This window comes from Physeter macrocephalus, chromosome 4, assembly GCF_002837175.3.
Source record: "Physeter macrocephalus isolate SW-GA chromosome 4, ASM283717v5, whole genome shotgun sequence".
Lineage (NCBI taxonomy): Eukaryota > Metazoa > Chordata > Mammalia > Artiodactyla > Physeteridae > Physeter > Physeter macrocephalus.
In genome coordinates, this window is record NC_041217.1 from 67,646,442 (window position 1) to 67,666,621 (window position 20,180).

A 20,180-nucleotide genomic window follows, 5' to 3' on the forward strand; every position below is an offset into this window, starting at 1 on the left:
ACAGTGAGAGGCCCGAGTACCGGGGAAAAAAAAAAAAAAAAAAAAAAAAAAAAAAAGATGTGTAGAATGACAATCTGAAATGCCTGACTGAAGTATCAGGCAATTATAAAGAGGAGCAATAAACTAAAAAGGAAAATAAAAGCCTAACAATTAGGAAAACAAATAGGTACTATTTTTAAAAACCCACCAAGGAAAGTGTTTAGGAAGTGAATACCAAATAATAAAGGCAGGAAAAGACATTCAGTTGACTAATCTGACCCTTTTCTTTGTTTCAACATACTCACAATTATTAAGCAGACATACCAAACTGCTGCTTTCTAAAATGTTAAAAAATAATAATAATAATCCAAAGCACTCTGACATTTTCCTGAAGTTTTTCTATTTCCCAACTTCTGCTATATATGGGACATTCAAAAAGCAAATAAATATAGAATACATATTTAACTAAGAAGGTGATAGCCAATAAACTGAAAATCTGGTCCCAATTTCCTTCTCCAACCTTATCTTGTACAGTACTCCCTGAAATCTAATAAACTCAAAAGATTTCCTTTATTTCCTTTCTTTCCCACCACATTCTTTCAGGTATACTTAACTTAGCAGTGAGGGTCCTTGTGTCTGTATTGCCCTTGATCTTTATTATTCTGTGCTGGGATTACCTTTCCACCTTACATGACTTAGCTCATACATTTTTTTTTTTTCTTTGAAGGCTTTATGATCATCTCCCTCCTGACCCACAAATCTCATGTCTCAAGTCTCACGTAGGAGATTTTCTTAAAAGTCTGCTATTACATTCAAAGTCAACCAAAATATGACAGAAATTTTATTAGCAAAATCACAGAGTCATAGGGCAGGAAGAGACCTCAGAGATCTTGCAGACCATGCCCTCATTCGAAAAAATTGAGGCCTAGCTGGAACTTAGACCAAGCTCTGTCAATAACAATTTTATTCAAATATACCAACAATCACCACATCAAAATAAATGTTTCTAAAATCACCAAGAAAAATGACGGTGAGACCTCCAAAGTAGAAAATACAATTCACTCATGAAAGGCAATTTATCAAATTGCTAAGCATGCTGGATTCTGCCCACTACCTACATAGGTTTCTAGGATGTCCCTAAATAAAAGGAAATCAATATCCATCAGCAACTTAACCAACATAATTATCTCACACGTCGTATTTGTCTATAACATAAAATTTCCACTCTTTCCTTTGTGTACTTCTCGTCTTTCTTTGGTGTGTGATCAGGAAGCATATGCCACCTGTAACAACTCTGAATCACATAATATCAGGATGTTAAATACACTGGGAAAAAAATTTTTCATCAGAGATAATCTAACCTCTAACCTATATGAATGATAGATAATTATATGAAAGAAAGAACTAGGGATGATTGTAAATAAAGGTGAGCATAATTATTTCAATATTATCAATAGGATCCTAAAATGCATTTGCATGAACAATTCTAACACAGTCACATATTAAAATGTTAATGTCAAAATAGGTATAGGCAATCTTATATGTTAGGAATTATTCTTGTATGTTTTAAGTCATGAGTAGTGGAAACAGTCCTATAAATCTTTGAATCTATTATTTCCACAGCTCCTAGGATATATCTTGTTCATGAAAAGAACTGAGAATTGTTAAACGATTTTCTTTGTTCACAAAGAGGAAATAAATGTGTGGCTATATTGTGGGCAGTCAAAGAATGATCAAAGTACAATTGGATGACAACTTTCAGAATACAAAACTTTTCTAGAAAATAAAATCACTCCAATATAAAATAGTAGGTTAAAATTATAGTATAGTGGTTTTAAACCACCAAACTTCAGGTGAGTATATACCTTAGCTAGCTAGCTATTTATTTATTTATTTATTTATTTATTTATTTATGATCCAAGAGCAAGTGCAAAATCCAAAAAATAGCTGCTGTCTGCTACACACATTAGTATTGCCAAAACTATGAACAGAAATCCAATTGATGGATTTCTTAAGTTTACTGGGGGTGGGGGTAGGGAGGAATGTTGGGACTGAAGAATATGCTTGGTCATTCAAGAGTAACTGGCTTCAAAAATTACTTCACATAGGGCTTCCCTGGTGGCGCAGTGGTGAGAGTCCACCTGGCGATGCAGGGGACACGGGTTCGTGCCCCTGTCCGGGAAGATCCCACATGCCGCGGAGCGGCTGGGCCTGTGGGCCATGACTGCTGGGCCTGCGCGTCCAGAGCCTGTGCTCCGCGACGGGAGAGGCCACAACAATGAGAGGCCCACGTACCGCAAAAAAAAAAAAAAAAAAAATTACTTAACATAAATACATTCAAATACTTCATATGTATGACAAACAGGAAAATCTGTTCTATGACAGTTAAGAATAATGTTTGTTGGTTAACAGGACAGAATAATGTTTGGGTGATTGACACAGTGGTCTCTCTACTGTAATTTTATACTAAAACATCATAACAATGTTACTAAGGTTATACAGCAAAAGTATTGCCAAATGTAAGTTAGTGAATGCATTAATACTAATGGTGAGCCCAAGAACATGTACAGAAAGATTTTCATATACACTTGAAAAAAAAAACAGATCAGTAAATCCTCAGGATATGTTAATCAATGGGCAGGTACAATTTGATGGTTTAATGAAATAATACTGCTTCTTTAAATTACTGAGAAGAGATCAAGTTTGGGATTAACATATACACACTACTATATATACAATAGATAATCAGCAGTGACCTACTGTATGGCAGAGGGAACTCTACTCAATATTCTGTAATAACCTATATGGGAAAAGAATCTGAAAAAGAGTGGATATCTGTATATGTATAACTGAATCACTTTGCTGTGCACCTGAAACTAACACACATTGTATATCACCTATACTCCAAAATAAAATAAAAATTAAATTTAAAAAAATTAGCCATTAATCTGACAGTGTAGCTAAAAATTTCAGAACTAATTTCAGAGTAAATCTAGTTAGTTTAGAAATTAATTAAGTTTCAATGAGACTAAATAATTAAAGGAATAACTATATCCTAGCATTAGTTCATTAAAAGGAACACCAATCTGCCTCTTGTATAAACATATATTTAGAATAGTACTACTGTGAAGTAATACTAAAAGTCTCAAATTTATTTTCTAGGCAGAACTTTTATATTAAACCTTTCTGAATAAATTTAAATAATTTCTGAGGTAGGAATGGAAGCTAAAAGAAATATTTTATATTTATTTAATATTTCTTTCTGACTACAATAATTCTTATAGCCTTTGCTATGGGAATTATCAAAGTTTTCATTTTTCAAATGTCATTTTTAATAATCAAATTATCTTATGGGGCTAAATAAAGTTCATTAGTTTTACACAAAACTTTTACAGAATGAGCATGTCTCAGATAATACATAAATTTATGTACTTGAAAAGCAAAGAATTAGCACATACTATAAGATTAAGGAGATATTCTTTTAATAAACTACAATTATTTGCTACCTTTAATCAAGCTATTCTGACTTCATCTGTTGCCATTACTCTTAATTCTTTCTAAAAGTATAAACAGAAATTAGATACTCAAGTAACATTTAATACTTCCTACCATATGAACTATGTGGTCTTTAAGACTTCTTATAATACAGTGCAATAATGTGGAATTTAAATGCAAAAGATTATATTCAACTTATTGGTTTCTTATTGAAAATATTAACCCTCAGCTCATGAAACTCATAAAAATGGCCTTTTCATTACTCCTCTACAGAATAGCAAGCATATTAGTCTGTCAAATTTCTTCAGCTCCAGATGGGTGCCTAACAGAAGTACTGGAGTAAGCTATGAAATATATAGATAACGGGTTCAATAATTTTGAGCTTGTCTCACGGCATAAAATGTAGGAAAGAAGCAGAGAAAAATGTTCACCGATATTAAAAAAGTAGAGGAATAAGACAGTGATGGTTGAGTTCACTATACTTTTCAAATTGTTTAAAACTTATGAAATAATTTTTAACCAGAATGCTTTGTCTTTATATTTATTAGCAAATAAAACTTAAAATCTAAGAGAATTCTAATACTTAAGAGAATACTTTTTTAAGTATTTAATAAACTATGTAACTTTTAAGTATTTAAGAAATTATTTAACTTTTTAAATACAGAAATCTGGAAGGGTAAAGCATTATGTCCATGACCACAGAGAGCCAGTTCTGAAGAACAAAATTCTTCACTCTTTGATATACTAGACTTATTTCTCCATAACTCTTGGTTAGAAAAGTAATAAGAGAATTACTGATGCTGTTAATGGGGTGAGAGAGTTGTTTTCAAATGGGCTTACACAGCATGGGAATTCAGTACACATGTTTGGAATAACTTGCAGCTGTTGCAGGGTGAATAGGCTTAAGGAAATCACTGGGAATACTGAAGGAGAATTACCAGAAGTACTTTAAAACATTTATATTATTGTGATAAGAAAAAATGTTTAATTAGATGCCTAAAATTGGTCTTTGCTTAATTCTGAATCAAATTTTTAGATGTCTCTCATCGTTACATATTCCTGGGTATACATCCACAAACATGCTCAATTGTAACAAAGTGGCTCACTTACTATATGTCTTATGAGAAAACAATTTCCTTTAGTTTGATCCAGTTTTGGTTTAGTTCAATGTAATTCAAAATACTTTATAAATTTACTATATGCAAAACACCATAAGGGAGAAAGACTGAAAGACCCTCACTCTTCTCAAGAAACTTATTTAGAGAAAACAGATATTATATATTATACAAAAATAATACAAAGAAACAGTATTACAGGAATTCAGTGGAATTTTCGGGATTTAATTGAGTGCTCAAATGTTGCTCCCTGAGGAAGAGCCTGATTTTGCCTGTAGGTATTTGTAGGTACCAGAGGTACATTATTCTTTCATCCAGGTAAAAACTGTTAGGAAAGTGTCTCAGTCATCAAAATAAGATGTTAACCTTGTCATCTATTTGGTTTCTAAAGCATATGGAGTCACCCTGAATTAACAATACAGAATATCAGTACTATAAGCTCTCACCGTAAGTCTGGATAAGAGATATGATATTTAGAAGGTATGCTTAAGGGGCATGCTAGCCAACCACTCCTTTAGGCATTCCAAGTTCCAAGATCAAGTTGAATTCTGAGAAGGCTTGATTCATTTTTACTGAATTGTACATTATGAAAAGATGACAAATCAATGTCTACGGTTAATGCCCCCATCATATATCACTGTAGGTTTTGGTTCAGCTTCAAGACTCATCCCAATTACTTTAGAAACCTTAGCTCTAGAGCATGCTGTCTAATGCAAATATACTGCAAACCATATATGCAAGCCACATGTAAACTTTCTAGTACACAGTAAAAAGTAAAAAGAAATGGGTGAAATTAATTTTAATAATCTATTTTATTGAACCCAATATATCCAGAAATATTATCATGCAACACATATGTAATCAATGTAAAAATTACTGAGATATTTTACTTTTTCTTCTTCAAGCTCTAAGTCTTCAAACTCTAGTGTGCAGTTTATACTTACATCACATCTCCATTAGGACAAGTTACATTTGAAGACTAGTGGTTACTGTAGTGAACACAGTGCAGCTCTAGAGGATAAACTTCTTTTGGGAAATAGCCCTTTGAGTCTTCGTCTCCAACAAAAAACTCCAGCTCCTCTGCTTTCCCCCTTTATTCTGTAGGTTATTAGGGACAGAGCCATGACAACTCCACTTAGCAGTTCTTTGGTGGTGAAGAATGAGGTGTGGGGTACTGGGTCAGTAGGATATTTTAAACCCATATATTCAAAAGTGAAATAAACAAAATCGTGTACTAAACTTCTCCCCATCTATCTCCAAATGCTCTAACAGTACCTCCTTCCAACACAAGTGGCATGGCTGATAGTATAGAATAATGCCTCCTCAGAAGGAGAAGTGGAACTGGAGGTATTGAAACTCCTGAGTTTTGTTTAGTAAGGGTCATTTATATGACCAAAATAAAGTTACAGTTAACATATAAATTTAGAGATTGTTTTAGATTTCTTTATATAATCTTTAATTAAGTAAAAATATTACAGCCCATTCTGGTTTAGAAACATTTCAACTTCTCTTAAATTTCGCAGAATAAAATAATACACCAGTTCATAGGGATATGTTAATTTATGGAATTCTACTGGTTTGCACGTTTTTAGAACTCCCTTTTAACACAATCTCATTTATTAATAAAAAGGAGGTAGTACAATGCAGTGAAAAAAGCACTAGCCTGAAATGGAAGATGATTTGGCTTCTAGACTTTTGTCACACGAGTTGTGTGATGTTATATAATTCTCTGGATCTAAATTTCTTCATCTGTAAAATTAATGGGGCAAAAGTACATCCCTCAATCTCAAAAATCTTAATTGGAAACTATATATTTATTCAAGAATTTCAAAATGCTATATTATCTGAAGCAAATGGTATTTCCAATGTAACGCTGTAATACTTTGTAAGAGTGAGATTAAATAACAAAGCCAAAATAAATGGCCAAGTTGTAAAAGGAACTTAATTCTGATTGCAGGTTTAATCCTGTCCATTAGCTCCTGCTAGCTTTTCACCAATAAGTAAAAATAACACTTGACATTCTCTATGTGAGAGAGTTCATTAAATTCAGTTTAGTATTGATATATTTTAAATTTGAGTGACAGGGATCACTAAGCTTCACTGATAAGATTCTGCTAATTGAACTTTAGGAACTTGAAGACTTATCACAGTAAAGAAAGCAAAGAAAAAATATATACAAATGTATAATCATCTAATATTAAATACCTATTATTGTTGATGAAAAGATAAGTCATAAAACTTCTATATTTTTATTCTGCTCCCCATGGATAATTTCAGTTCGAGGTAGGCAGATACTTAATGTGTTAGCAGTACAGTGTTGTAATGCAGAGAACAAGGGTGGTCCAGCACCTGTTTCTGTAACTGACTGAGTCCTTTGTTTTTTCAAAAAGATCAGGAATTTTTTGAAAATGCCTTGATGTCAGTGCACAATAGCATCTTTCAGAAATGTTTAAATGTTGACAGAGGAAGTAGGATTCCCTCCTACTCATACCAAACCATGTAAGCAGGAACAACTCATCTAATCAGTATAAGACAATGTAATTGCTTTCTTGAACATATTTATAAGGTAATAAAAAATTTTTTGAGGGGGGGGATTAACACTAAATAATAAAATGGCTAATGCCATTATGGAACCTCAACTCAAAAGCAGAGTAAAATCCTAATATAAATATCTAGACATTCTCACCGTCATCTAGGCACATGTCCTCCTTGCTACTTGATCTCTATTTTCCACACTCTACTCAAAACCCCTGCCCTAGATGAATATCATTCTCACAGTTAGGTAACAGAGCCTTAAGAATCCTTAAAAGACAAAATGAAATGGGGTTTATTGCTATCTGAATCTGGGGATATCGGCCAAACGAAATTCTAATTAGTAAAACTGGGTTTATATATAAATGCTTATCTTCTACAGAAGTATGTATAATCTTTGCTGCAATAATATAAAGACATGTATGTATTCTTTAAAATAAATGAAACCCACAAATACGTTTCAATAATTTTGTTAAACTAGTGGGTTATGGATGATTTCTCCTGGTTTTTCAAATTTCTGAGCATTGAGATAGTCCTTTTGAAATTGAAAAAACATTTTAAATTGATCGCATAGTTATCTATGAATGGCTGAGGCCATTTGGTAAGAGTTCTGTAGAAATATGAAAACCTCATAAAGACTATTAAAAAATGTTGCCTCTAACCAAAGAATTTATAAACAATTCAATAATTTTAAAAAACCCTCTAAGCTCCAAAGTTTAAGAACTTTAAAATTAAACCTCTCTATATCATTTATATGACTTAAGAAAGGTATTTCACTCAGTTCTAAAAACCAGATCTACCAATTTTAGAATTTCCAATCAAATCTGAGTTAGTAGCTTTCATGAATCACAAAAAGAACTTAAAACTAAAATTATTTAATTTCAAATGATTTTTTCAAACCATTTCCTAAGAACAAAACATCATTACACACTCTTTCTGAATTCAGCTGACTTTTAAAAAGGAATTAAAAGGGGCTTTAAGTGCTAACAATTAGCAAATGATTCATATTGTATACCAAGTTTTGACACCAATTCCTAAAATAGGTGTATTATTATAAAAGCTTTTGCAACCATTTGCAAGAAGGGGAAATAATAAAGGACTTGATTTTTGCAGAAGTAGGGACTTTATAAAAGCAATCCAGCTCCAATTTTGTTTGATATAGTGTTAGACCAGGGAATAAAATGCAAATACCAGAATTCTTTAACTACAAAGGACATGCATATTTTTTTAGTAAAAGACATGTTTGGGTATTAGAGACAATTTATTTCAATCTGGCATAGGGTTTGACAGCTTAAGAGTATAAGGAACAAGCAAAAGATGATGGTTGTACTATGTATGGAACAGATATTTTAAACCTTAGATGATTAACTATGGTTGAAAAACAAGCAACAATTGGACTTCCCTTACATTGTCCACTACACGCTGGCATGCAATTAAATGCCTGTCAAATGATATGAATTGATGTAGGATTCCTGGCACTTATCTGAATCAGATTTAATACCTTACAAGGGAAATAAAGAGAACTCTTGAGGAAGAATGTTAAATGCAAACAAAAGTCTTTCTATTAGGCAAAATCTTTTGTTGTTTTATAAGGTCCAATTTGAAAGATTCGGGCTTTTCAGAAGTTCAATGAAAGAATAAACTTGTTTTACTATGGCATCATTTTTTAGAAGTTTACTTTGAAAATAAAGCTTCCACTAAACCAGTTACAAATTTTTCTAATCTATATAGGTCAGAATAGACACATAGTGATATTCATTTTAGTAAGGACAGGCCCAGTTATAAGGTCATAAGTTATACAGATATAACTGTAAGTAAAAATTTTTAAAAAGGTGATTGAAACAGAATTTTATCTCTAATTCACTTCACTCATGAAGAAACAGTTGTTTTACTCCTTCAGGTCAAACAGATAAGGAAAATGAAAAAGCAAAAGAAAAGCCAAAAATCATTAGGCACTTCCTGGGTAGACTGACAACACCTCAGAAAAAACGTAATGGGCATCACTATCTACCCTAGAAAAACAAAACACCACCCGCTAGAAATGTGGTGTGGTCAGACTAAGAAATATTTCTTTTTTTAAAAAAAGATGCAAAAGAAAACATCTCTGCTTTCATCTTAAACAATTCTTGCTGTTAAATAGGAAATGCTTTCATAGCAGCTTTTAGAGTCAAGTCTGTATAATAAAGGTTTGTGCTGGTTTTCACCCTTGGCAACCAAAACGCATTGTTGAAAAGAAACTCCTAAATAGTCTCATTCAAAAGTGATTTCGTTCATTAAATGGGGAAAGGGGAGAGGGGAGGGATGATTAGGATCAATTAAAAGAGTAGACAAAATAATCATGTTTTGACCCTATCTAAAGCAAGATCTGAAAGTAGTTTCATTTGTAGCAAGAAATATATTCCTACAAAGATATTGCACAAAGGGGGAAAAAAGGTAGAGTTATGTAAGTTTCAGTAATAGATTCTGGACTCTGACTTATATAGTTACCTAGCTTCAGAGGGTCTTACATTATCTGGAAAAGAAATTTCAATGGGAAATAACATTCTCATTTCTCACAAAAAAATAAATTTAATCCTTCATAATTTCCCTACCAATAACTCATTTGAGAAATAATTTATTGCATGAAAGTACTACTATAAAAATACATTAAAAGATTAAGCTCACAACTTACGTATGTATACAGTCTTGAAAATATTATAAGGATTCAGGGTACAGTTAGTTGAATAGGAAAAAGAGATGAAGCTGTCACTTGTACACAGGGATAATCTCATTCCTATCTATAAAAAGGCTCCCGCTCTCACTTTTTCTAAGTGTGTATTATGTAAGTTCCACAGGTGGTGTTTTTGAGTGATGAAGATCCTCAAAGAATACTAAAACTGAAAAAAAAATGTTTCAATAAATACACTTCAGCTGGCTGAAGTATCTTCATCATCAAAAAAGATAAAATTCTGAACAAAAACCACTATGGAAGAATGATTCATCATATCACATCACAAGAAATTCTCTGATGCAGAAGGTGACTCAGGGTACAGTAATTTATCGTACCTGCAAATGAAATCTGGAAATGCTGGACTTGAAATATACCAACAGTATAGATCACTATTGAGAAGACAACAACGGTTTCCCCTCAACCAGGCAGCAAAAGCAGTCAGGAGGAAAAAACCCAGTCACATTTTAGAGTATTTAGATTTTTTTAAATGACCCATATAATTTGAGAGGAAAACTCTTATGAGAGCCTATAAGAAATATCTTAAGAGACAAAAGGGGAATGGAGATGAAAATTGGTTGAGAAAAAAATGTGATATAAAGCTTGAAGGACTTGGCAGGGACTTAAGAGATAAATGGATACATAGAAGAAATTCTAAATTGTGTGTAAAAGGAAAGTAGAAGACACTGAGATGGTAGAAGGTTGTGCAAGGAAGCCACTTTCACAGATTTCATTCTAAGGGAGGTATGGATCTCCATTTCTTTAGAACAGTTAAGACCTATTGCTCTTTACATGCTCATTTTTCTTAGGCATCAGAGTTGAAAAATATCAAGGGTACGAGTCCAGCTGAGGAGAAGGGAAACTATACATCTGAAAATTAAAGTTCAGATAAAAACACTTAGGCTATCAAAATATGGTAAAACCAAGTTTTATTTCAATCTGCTAAATTGAAAGCATACAATGACTTAAACACATCCCTTTAAACTCCTTTTCTTGAAAAAAAGAAATGATGGTATAAATGGAGAATTTCTGACGTTTGAACAAAGTAACATAGAGTGGAACCTTAGGAAAACCTTCATTTAACTTTCTTTTAAACTGTAGGGTTTTTTTTATTAACCCCTGAAACCATTCAATGTCACCAATGCCATAAAAAAAAGAAACCCTGGCCAACATTTATCTACAAAGCTACTTTTAAAAATGGCAGTCATTTCTCCTTGTCCAACCTTACTACCTTCTACCAGATGGCTTCTTCCCATTCTCTCTCCTGGAAGAAAAATCAAATAAAAATTACACCAAAAGAGGATTCAGTATGAGGATAAGCTATACGAAACTGTCACTAAAGAGTAACGCACATTTCCAGTCGTTTCGTCACCTGTAGAGTCATCAATAACCAGCCTTCAAGCTGCCTGAACAGCTCAGCCAACTCCTGAAGGAAAGTAGGGTGGAGAAAGGTCCTCGGTATAGGTTGTCAGTGTTGGTGCTCCGAGGGGTCTTGATCTTCTCAATGTTTTGAGGATTACATAATGCAAGGTGGCATACTGGTTCCGTACATGGAGCAGGATCTGGCACACACTCTGGTACTCGTTTTCGTCGACCTCGGCTACAGTGCGGCAATAATCTTCCACCTGGGGGTATTTCACTGTCTTTGCATACCAACTTGGCCTGGGTGTTGTAATAGGTGGAGAAGCGGCGTAGATAGGAGGCTGCTGTGCTCTCCACGGTCCACAGCTGGTCCGCGGTGTCTTTCTGGATAGACACTCCAAAGTTGTTGCCGTCCTCCGCCTTTGGGAGGAGCAGCTGCACCCACATCCGCACGGTGTTGCATTTCTCTCTCAGCAGCTCGATCTCGGGTTTTACGTGCTAAGTCAGCTCCACCAGATGCTGGTCGCTTCGCAGAAGCTGCCCCTTGCCGCCTGGCAGTGCTAGTACTTTGATGGGAGGACTGGGTCTGCAGAGGCAGCGGATCCCGGTTGGGACCATCCCCCGCAGTGTCTGGGGCGACGGGGGTCTCTGGGGCTGGCACCGAACATATTCCGGATAGGTCTTGCAGGCGGAGCTCCTGAACCCGACTATCCAGCTCTGACAGCTTCTGAGGGAAGAAGGTGGACACCAGATCCTCGGCCTCCTGGGAGATGCGGGCCCGAAATTAATCTACTTTCCCCTGCACGTCCTGCTCTAGCTTCAACAGGGAAGCCATGACCTCCAGGGGCGTCGAGTGTTGGGGGAGACAAGGCCTGAGTTTCTCCCTCCTCCGCAGGCTGGGTTTGCGCTTCCGCCGCCACCACCAACTCCCAACAGACCAGGCCCTACCAGGGCGAAAAGACGTCCCGGAGGTCCCTGTGGGCCCGCACGCGGAGAAAGCGGGATCCACATACTGACCATGCCCTCCGGATGTCGCCCTGGCCAAGAGGCCGGCAGGGACCAGCCTAGGCTTCGAGTGCCTAGCCGCTAGAGCACCAAAGACCACGTGTCGGGGGACCCAGCTGGATCTAGTTATCTGAGCTGCAGCTCCCCTACCTACTGGCCTGGCTGGCGGGAAGCCACTTTCAAGAACATTGTTAAACTTAAGCTGTGAAGACCAGGCAATGACAAGTCGGTGCGCTTTACATAGGAGCTCAAGGAAATCCACAATCCCTGGATCCAGAGTACACGATCTCTTTTCAAAGGCATCTCACAAAATGGGCTCTCCAGAGCAAGGCTCACTTCTGGAGAGCCTCAAGTCACACATTTACAGGTAACCTGGGCCTATCCATGCTTTCCTCTTAGAAAGTCAGAAGTGAGTTCACTTCACTATTGTATTTTAATCAAGTTAGTAGACTTCTGAGATCTTCTATGGCTTACTTCATACAATTTTTAGTTTAAATTACAAATGTTAAGTTATATGACTCTTCTTAAAATTCATCTTTTGGGGAATAATCAACAATTGAATCTGGACTGTAAATTAAGGTAACACAGGCAAACTTCCTGAATTTGATAAGTGTATGGTTGTTACAGAGGTTATGTCCTTGTTTTTAGGAAGTACATACTACATACAGTATTAAGGGATAAAGTGACATGATATATTTAATCTATTCTCAGATGGTTCAGAAAAGGTGTGTGTGTGTGTGTGTGTGTAGAGAATGAGAATGCTAAATCATGAGGAGAAATGGTAAAATTGATGAATCTGTATAAAGAGTGTATGAGAATTCAGTATTATTCTTCTAACTTCTCTGTAAGTTCAAACTTATTTCAAAATAAAAAATGAAAAAACTACCTTTTCCTTAAAGGTTTCCAGAATCAGAGACAAATTCTGTGAACTTCTAAACTTTCACCCTATTTATTTATATTCATTTTCCTTTCCCTGAAATATTTTCCTTTTGTTCTCTGCAGTACCACAGAGTAAAATCCATGCCTTTGACTTTTATTCTAAAATTACTGAAGTTTAGTTAAAAAAAGGATTTTTCTAACGATTTTATAATATGGTTTCAAATGTAATTGTCACCTCAGTCAGACTGTAAACTCCTTCAGGGCAGTGGCCAAGTCTTAATTCATTTCTTTTGCAGCTGGCATGGAGCAGGTGCTCGATACATGTCTGATGAAATGATCCTGACTTAGTAAGATTTTAGCTAACTATAACTTCACAAAATCTAGAACTGAAAGGAAAAAAAAATCAACAAGACAAACATGTTACAGGTGGGGTTCCCCAGCAAGCAGAGAAGTTGCTTACAGGAGGTTTATTAGGGAGTGCTCTTAAGATAAACACCTGTGGAAAGAAAGAGACAGAATGGAGAAGTTGGACTTTGATGCAATCTCAAGGCCTCAACTGACCCCATGGGGAACTGGGAAATGCCCTTCAGAGTTGTCCTGAGGTGGGGTCAAAGCAGTTCCTGAAGAGGGCTCTTTGGTAGCAAGACTTTTAGCAATTGGGAAATAAAAACTTTAGTTCTGAGGAGGGATCTGGGAAGCTCATCATAGCTTCAACTACACATGTAAGATATTAAGATACCTATACTAACAAACTAGGAATTACGTTGTTCAGCCCCAGTCAGGAGTTGAAAATTCAAAGATGGTTTCTGTGTTCAGATCAATTCAAATCTCTCAGGAATGACAAAGAAGGTTGTGGTGACAGTAATTATATGTTCAGAGGTGGGGCAGGGGAGATAAAGGTGTGTATGTATGTGAGGGAGGTAATGGGGGATTACTGGTAAGTTGGATCTTAAGATATAAGGGAAGTGGCAGGAAATGAGGCAGGAGAAGTAAGCAAGGACCAGCTCATGGAGGCAGGGCCCTGTTTGCCATGCTTTAGGAACCTGGAATTAATAAAAGCCAATGAAGGACATTTAGGCAGGGAAAAAATACGCACAGATGTATGATTTCAATGGTGGAGGTGAATTTGAAGAAGAAACTAATGGAAGAGAGACTGTGCCATAATCCATATGAGAAAGTATGCCTCATTTTAAGTGGTGGTGATGGGGTTGAAAGAGAAGCATCAAGAATATCTTAGGAAAAAAAAAAAGAATATCTTAGAAGTAAAATTAACAGTATGCAGTGATCGTTTTAGATGTGGAGAGATGAGAAAAGGCAGAATTCAATACTACGTAATTTTTTGGGGGGGGCTTAGGTAAATGATTTCTATTTATACTTATATTAAACCTCTCCTAAGAGGTGAATTAGATATACATTTTTACACACACATATTTACATTCAACTTATGGGAATTTAGATAGGGCTATCAAACAGAAAAGAAAAAACAAATCCTAAAACATGACCACAATTTCCCATATGTTTATTTTCTTCATAACTTTGGCTATAAAAGATTACGATGGTGCCAGCATGGAAATTCCCTTTTATACCAAAAACATCCTCAGTGGTATATATGGTTTAACAAATGGTTACTCTGTTTTCAAACAGAAAACATTTCTAGTTGCTCTTTTAAAGAAGTAGGGAAGTTTCTTTCTACTTAAATTATGACAGTGATTAATGTAGCCATTTATATGAAATTATTTTCTTTAGTTGTCTAATGATAAAATATAAAATCCTTTGGGGGATTAAGCTGCTCTTTTTTCTAGTGGGACATAAGAGTTTTATTTTTTCGTAATGTTTCCTGTCCTTGTTAATGAGATAGCAGTTGGTAGGAAAGTAACAGTTCCTAATTTTTCTACCCCCATCAACCATCAGCAATCAGTGGTTGTTTTTAAAAATTATTTAATAAACTTGCATGCCTTGATTTGACCCATGAAATTAACACTGAGTGCTAACAGGTGGAGGAAGGCCAGGGACAGCTGTATAGAGTATTGTCTTGTTCAGGTCAGTTTCTCCTTTCTCCACAGCCCAGCAGGGTTCATTATGTACTGATGTCAATAACTGACACCCCAATCTTCTTTTAGGAATGCCTACAGATTTATGGATTGGTTTATCCTTTAAATATCCTCCAACTGTGATACTATGCTCTGTGAAGAAAGGATTCTGTGGTCCTGTGTATGGGTTCCATTTACAGAACTATTCTAAGCAACTGTTGTGTCAACTATTGGAGATACCTGTAAGCCTGAGATATGGATTGAAATTTAATCATTCAAAATAAGCTGTTTTTCCCACTGATTTCTTTCTATCTATAAAAGTTAGGAGAAATATTATCAATGGTGCTAAATCTAGATAATCTTAAGGCTCTGGTGGATGGTAATATTTATTCCCTTATGTTTAAAAAATTTTTCATCTCTGGGTTGCAGTGGATCTTACGTTATCTAGACCCCCAAATGAGCAATTTCTAGGGCTGACAAATATCTCACTTCCCCTTCCTTCATTCTTCCTCCTAGATTGCTGCACATAAAGGTACAGAAATAAACGATGTGGAGGTACTCACTGCAGTGCCCTTTTGTCAGAATAGCCCCCACATCTAACATGAGCATGGCTCTAAACAAAGAGGAGTTGGCAATATAGCAATGTGGTTAAAGTTACGAAGTTAGTCATGTTCAAATCCTAGCTTTGCTACTTACTACCCATGTGACCCTGGCTAAGTTATCTAATCTCTCTGTGCTTTATTTTCTTCATCTATAAAATGAGCATTATAATAATATTTATAAAAGTTGTTTTGAGGATTAAATTAGTTAATACATGTAGAGAGTTTAGCACAGTGCCTCAAACATGTTAATTGCTCAATAAATGTTAGCTATTATTGAAGGAGAGTCTATCAACAGTCCAAAATCTCCCTTCACTCTGTGAAATGGAGTAGGACTGTGTATTCTAGACAAAGCAAGATACAATTTTCTTGTTCACTATCTTGTTATTTAGCAGTAGTGACTAATTGTACTACACAGTTGAATATAAGTATCTTTTTTTAATGGCTTGAATTTCTGAGATCATCAGTATTTAGAGGCCATATCACAGAGGGCATAGGTGAAGCAAGCACAAAGTTTTACTGGCTACCTTGGCTGAAAGTGCATTTCTGAATAGAACCCCTTCTGGCAAAAGCCATGTCTTCATCAAGTTCACATTATTTTATCTTACAAATTACATAATTGGGATAGTTTGGAAACAATGATGTCTACTGTCAAGGGTCCTTAAGATCACTGATTTTTAACAAAAAAAACACTGATCTCTAGGTCCTAGATTCCTGACTTTTAAGATGCTTTGGCCAATGACTCTCTACCCAAGTCACTGATAGCTTCCTTGTTTACAAAATCCCTGGATCAATAATGTACTGGATGAACAATGAATCTTCTAGTTCAGCATTTTTCAAATTGAAGTCCATCGGTTCCCTATAATTATTTGTGTGTCTTCATTTTGATGATTCATTAATTGATGTAAGCATATTCTAGGTCATATTATAACTGACATGCAATTTGGGCCAGCGTTTACATTTTTATGATTATGATAGCACCAAGTACATCTACCTTAATTGATGAGAGAGGAGCCTATTAGGTATGATTATCCTTTTTCTCCTTTTCCCAAATAACTGTAAATCAGATAGAACAAAGGTTTTCTTAGTGATTCAAATAGAGAAAACTGGAGGGAGAATTAAGTTATCACAGAGTACTCAACAATATGGAAATGTTTAATTAAAAATTGAAGACTTGCACTATGAGAGTCAGTATCACCTTCACTTATCAGGAGTGACACAAAAACATGGTCTATTACATAAATTCAAGTTGTTGATTTGTATTTTATCTTTGTAATATTATTTCTATTTAATTTATATATTTATATAACTTATTTATATTATATAATTATATTATTTTGGTTTTATAGTTGCAAACTAAAAGTAGAAGATGTTTCAAGTTTTGTGTTTATATGTACTTAATAAACGTAAGTCAGTGCTGGTGGAGAATTTCTTCCTTTAAAAGTAAAACCCCTCTTATAATGCCTTGTGCAAACAATTCCAGAGCTATCTTCCTGAAATGCGTTTTTGATCATACTTCTATCTTCTATAGTGTAAGGACCAAATTCCTTAAGCATAGTCCACAAGTTCTTTCATGATCTGGATCCTGCCATCTTTTATTTCCCAGAACCTACTCTACATTCCAACAACAGTACTCTCACATGTCCTATGGTTTACCTATTCACCTCTCTCTGCGTAAAATGCCCATTGTATCATCTTCCTCCCGCTCTCTATCCTACCAGTTTATCCTGCTGTAATCAACTCAAGAACTGTTTCTGAAAAAAGCTTCCCTGATACCACCTTCTCCCTTCCTAGATGAAGTTAGTGCTCCTGGCACAAGTTAAATAGCATAATAATATCTACCTCATAAAGCTGTTGAAAGGATTAAATGAAATAACTTACATAAAACAGCTAGGACACTAAATTCTTCATAAATGGTAGTAGTTTTATTTGTATCTCAAAGTATTCTGCATAAATCTCTTTTACAGTTCCTATCACAGTGTTGTAATTTTGGATTTACAAGTCACTTTTCTTTACCATAATAAATTCCTTGAGGACAAGCATTTTAGTTTTTTCATTTCTATATGTTCTTTGGTAGCAGTGTGCCAGGTAACAATAAATGTTCAATGAATATTTACTGAATAAATGAATTAATGAAAGAAATAGGATAAAATTTATCAGATAGGACCTGACTAGCAGAAGAGACAGGACTCTCAAACAACTTATCTTTTTCTTATTTCCCCTGAAAAGTTGCTAGATCTAACAGCAGTCTTCTGGGCTGAACTCTTTAGGGGTTTATAGTAAAAGTAGGAAATATATTTCTTTTTTTCTCCCATCAACAGTATGCAGAGTTTCATATTCTGCTTTTGACTCTGGTAATATTCCAGAATTCTACCAGTCACAGTATTGCTTAGTTCTGAAAAAGACCCCTCACTTAAATAACTGGAGATGGTCTGCAGAACAGTAGTTATGCATTACTACATGTTTGTGCAAAATGAACATATCGGGGAGTACCAGAGAGGTACACACACAAGGAATAAGGGTGGTGCTGGCTCTGACTCACGCTCCTACTGTTTATTTATAGCTTCTTATTAGTATGGGATTTGTTTTATTTGGCAAAAATACAAGATCTCACTGACTGAGAGAGGAAGATGTAAGAAAATGCCTAAGCATAAAACTTCTACAGCTGAATAATAATCTGTAATTCAGTGCTGTATCAACAGACTCCCCAGGGGATGGTGCAAGCTGAAACCACTCCAGAATTACAGATTTCATGAGCTGCAGACTTCACTGCTAAAGTAAAATAGTGGTTAACTAAAGATTTTATTCCTCCATAGACACTTCCATTTATAAATGCTAAATTCACTAGTTGGGGCTAAATTAAGTTAGTATACAAAACATGTACAGTGAGTTTCTAATTTCTCTAAATAATTTTCACCAGCAGAAATAGTCAAAAGTAAATTTTAAAAAAACAAGCCAAAGAATTTATATGCTTCTACCTGAAAAAATGTACTTTCTCTGTATTCACTTAAAATCACTGACATTCACAGAAAGACAGACAAGATGATAAGGCAGAGGGCTATGTATCAGATGAAGGAACAAGATAAAACCCCAGAAAAACAATTAAATGAGGTAGAGATAGGAAACCCTCCAGAAAAACAATTCAGAAAAATGATAGTGAAGATGATCCAGGACCTCGGATGAAGACAGTCTAACAGACCTCTCGGTCAACATTAAATGCAACAACATCCGCATTATAGGGGTCTCAGAAGGAGAAGAGAGAGAGAGAGAAAGGACCCGAGAAAATATTTGAAGATATTATAGTTGAAAACTTCCCTAACATGGGAAAGGAAATAGCCACCCAACTCCAGGAAGTGCAGAGAGTCCCATACAGGATAAACCCAAGGAGAAACATGCCGAGACACATAGTAATCAAATAGGCAAAAATTAAAGACAACGAAAAATTATTGAAAGCAGCAAGGGAAAAAAAACAAATAACATACAAGGGAACTCCCATAAGGTTAACAGCTGATTTCTCAGCAGAAACTCTACAAGCGAGAAGGAGTGGCACGATATACTTAAAGTGATGAAAGGGAAGAACCTACAACCAAGATTACTTTACCCAGCAAGGATCTCATTCAGATTCGATGGAGAAATTAAAAGCTTTACAGACAAGCAAAAGCTAAGAGAATTCAGCACCACCAAACCAGCTCTACAATAAATGCTAAAGGATCTTCTCTAAGTGGAAACACAAGAGAAGAAAAGGACTTACAAAAACAAACCCAAAACAATTAAGAAAATGGTAATAGGAACATACATATCGATAATTACCTTAAACGTGAATGGATTAAATGCTCCAACCAAAAGACACAGGCTTGCTGAATGGATACAAAAACAAGACCCATATATATGCTGTCTACAAGAGACCCACTTCAGACCTAGGGACACATACAGACTGAAAGCGAGGGGATGGAAAAAGATATTCCATGCAAATGGAAATCAGAAGAAAGCTGGAGTAGCAATTCTCATAAAAGACAAAATAGACTTTAAAATAAAGAATGTTACAAGAGACAAGAAAGGACACTACATAATGGTCAAGGGATCAATCAAACCTAAAACAATTAAGAAAATGGTAATAGGAACATACATATCGATAATTACCTTAAACGTGAATGGATTAAATGCTCCAACCAAAAGACACAGGCTTGCTGAATGGATACAAAAACAAGACCCATATATATGCTGTCTAAAAGAAACCCACTTCAGGGCTTCCCTGGTGGCGCAGTGGTTGAGGGTCCACCTGCCGATGCAGGGGACGTGGGTTCATGCCCCAGTCTGGGAAGATCCCTCATGCCGAAGAGCAGCTAAGCCCGTGAACCATGGCCGCTGAGCCTGCGCGTCCGGAGCCTAGCCTATGCTCTGCAACGGGAGAGGCCACAACAGTGAGAGGCCCGCGTACAGAAAAAAAAAAAAAAAAAAAAAAAAAAGAAACCCACTT

General features: G+C 35.5%; 1 protein-coding gene and 1 pseudogene across 3 annotated transcripts in view; both read right to left on the reverse strand.

Annotated features, from left to right (window-relative positions):
• The window catches only part of ATF6 (activating transcription factor 6), a 226,606-nt gene that overhangs the window by 72,787 nt on the left and 133,639 nt on the right, over positions 1-20,180 (reverse strand). The window lies entirely within an intron of this gene.
• The window catches only part of LOC114486166 (proteasome activator complex subunit 3-like), a 20,949-nt pseudogene continuing 11,624 nt past the window's right edge, over positions 10,856-20,180 (reverse strand).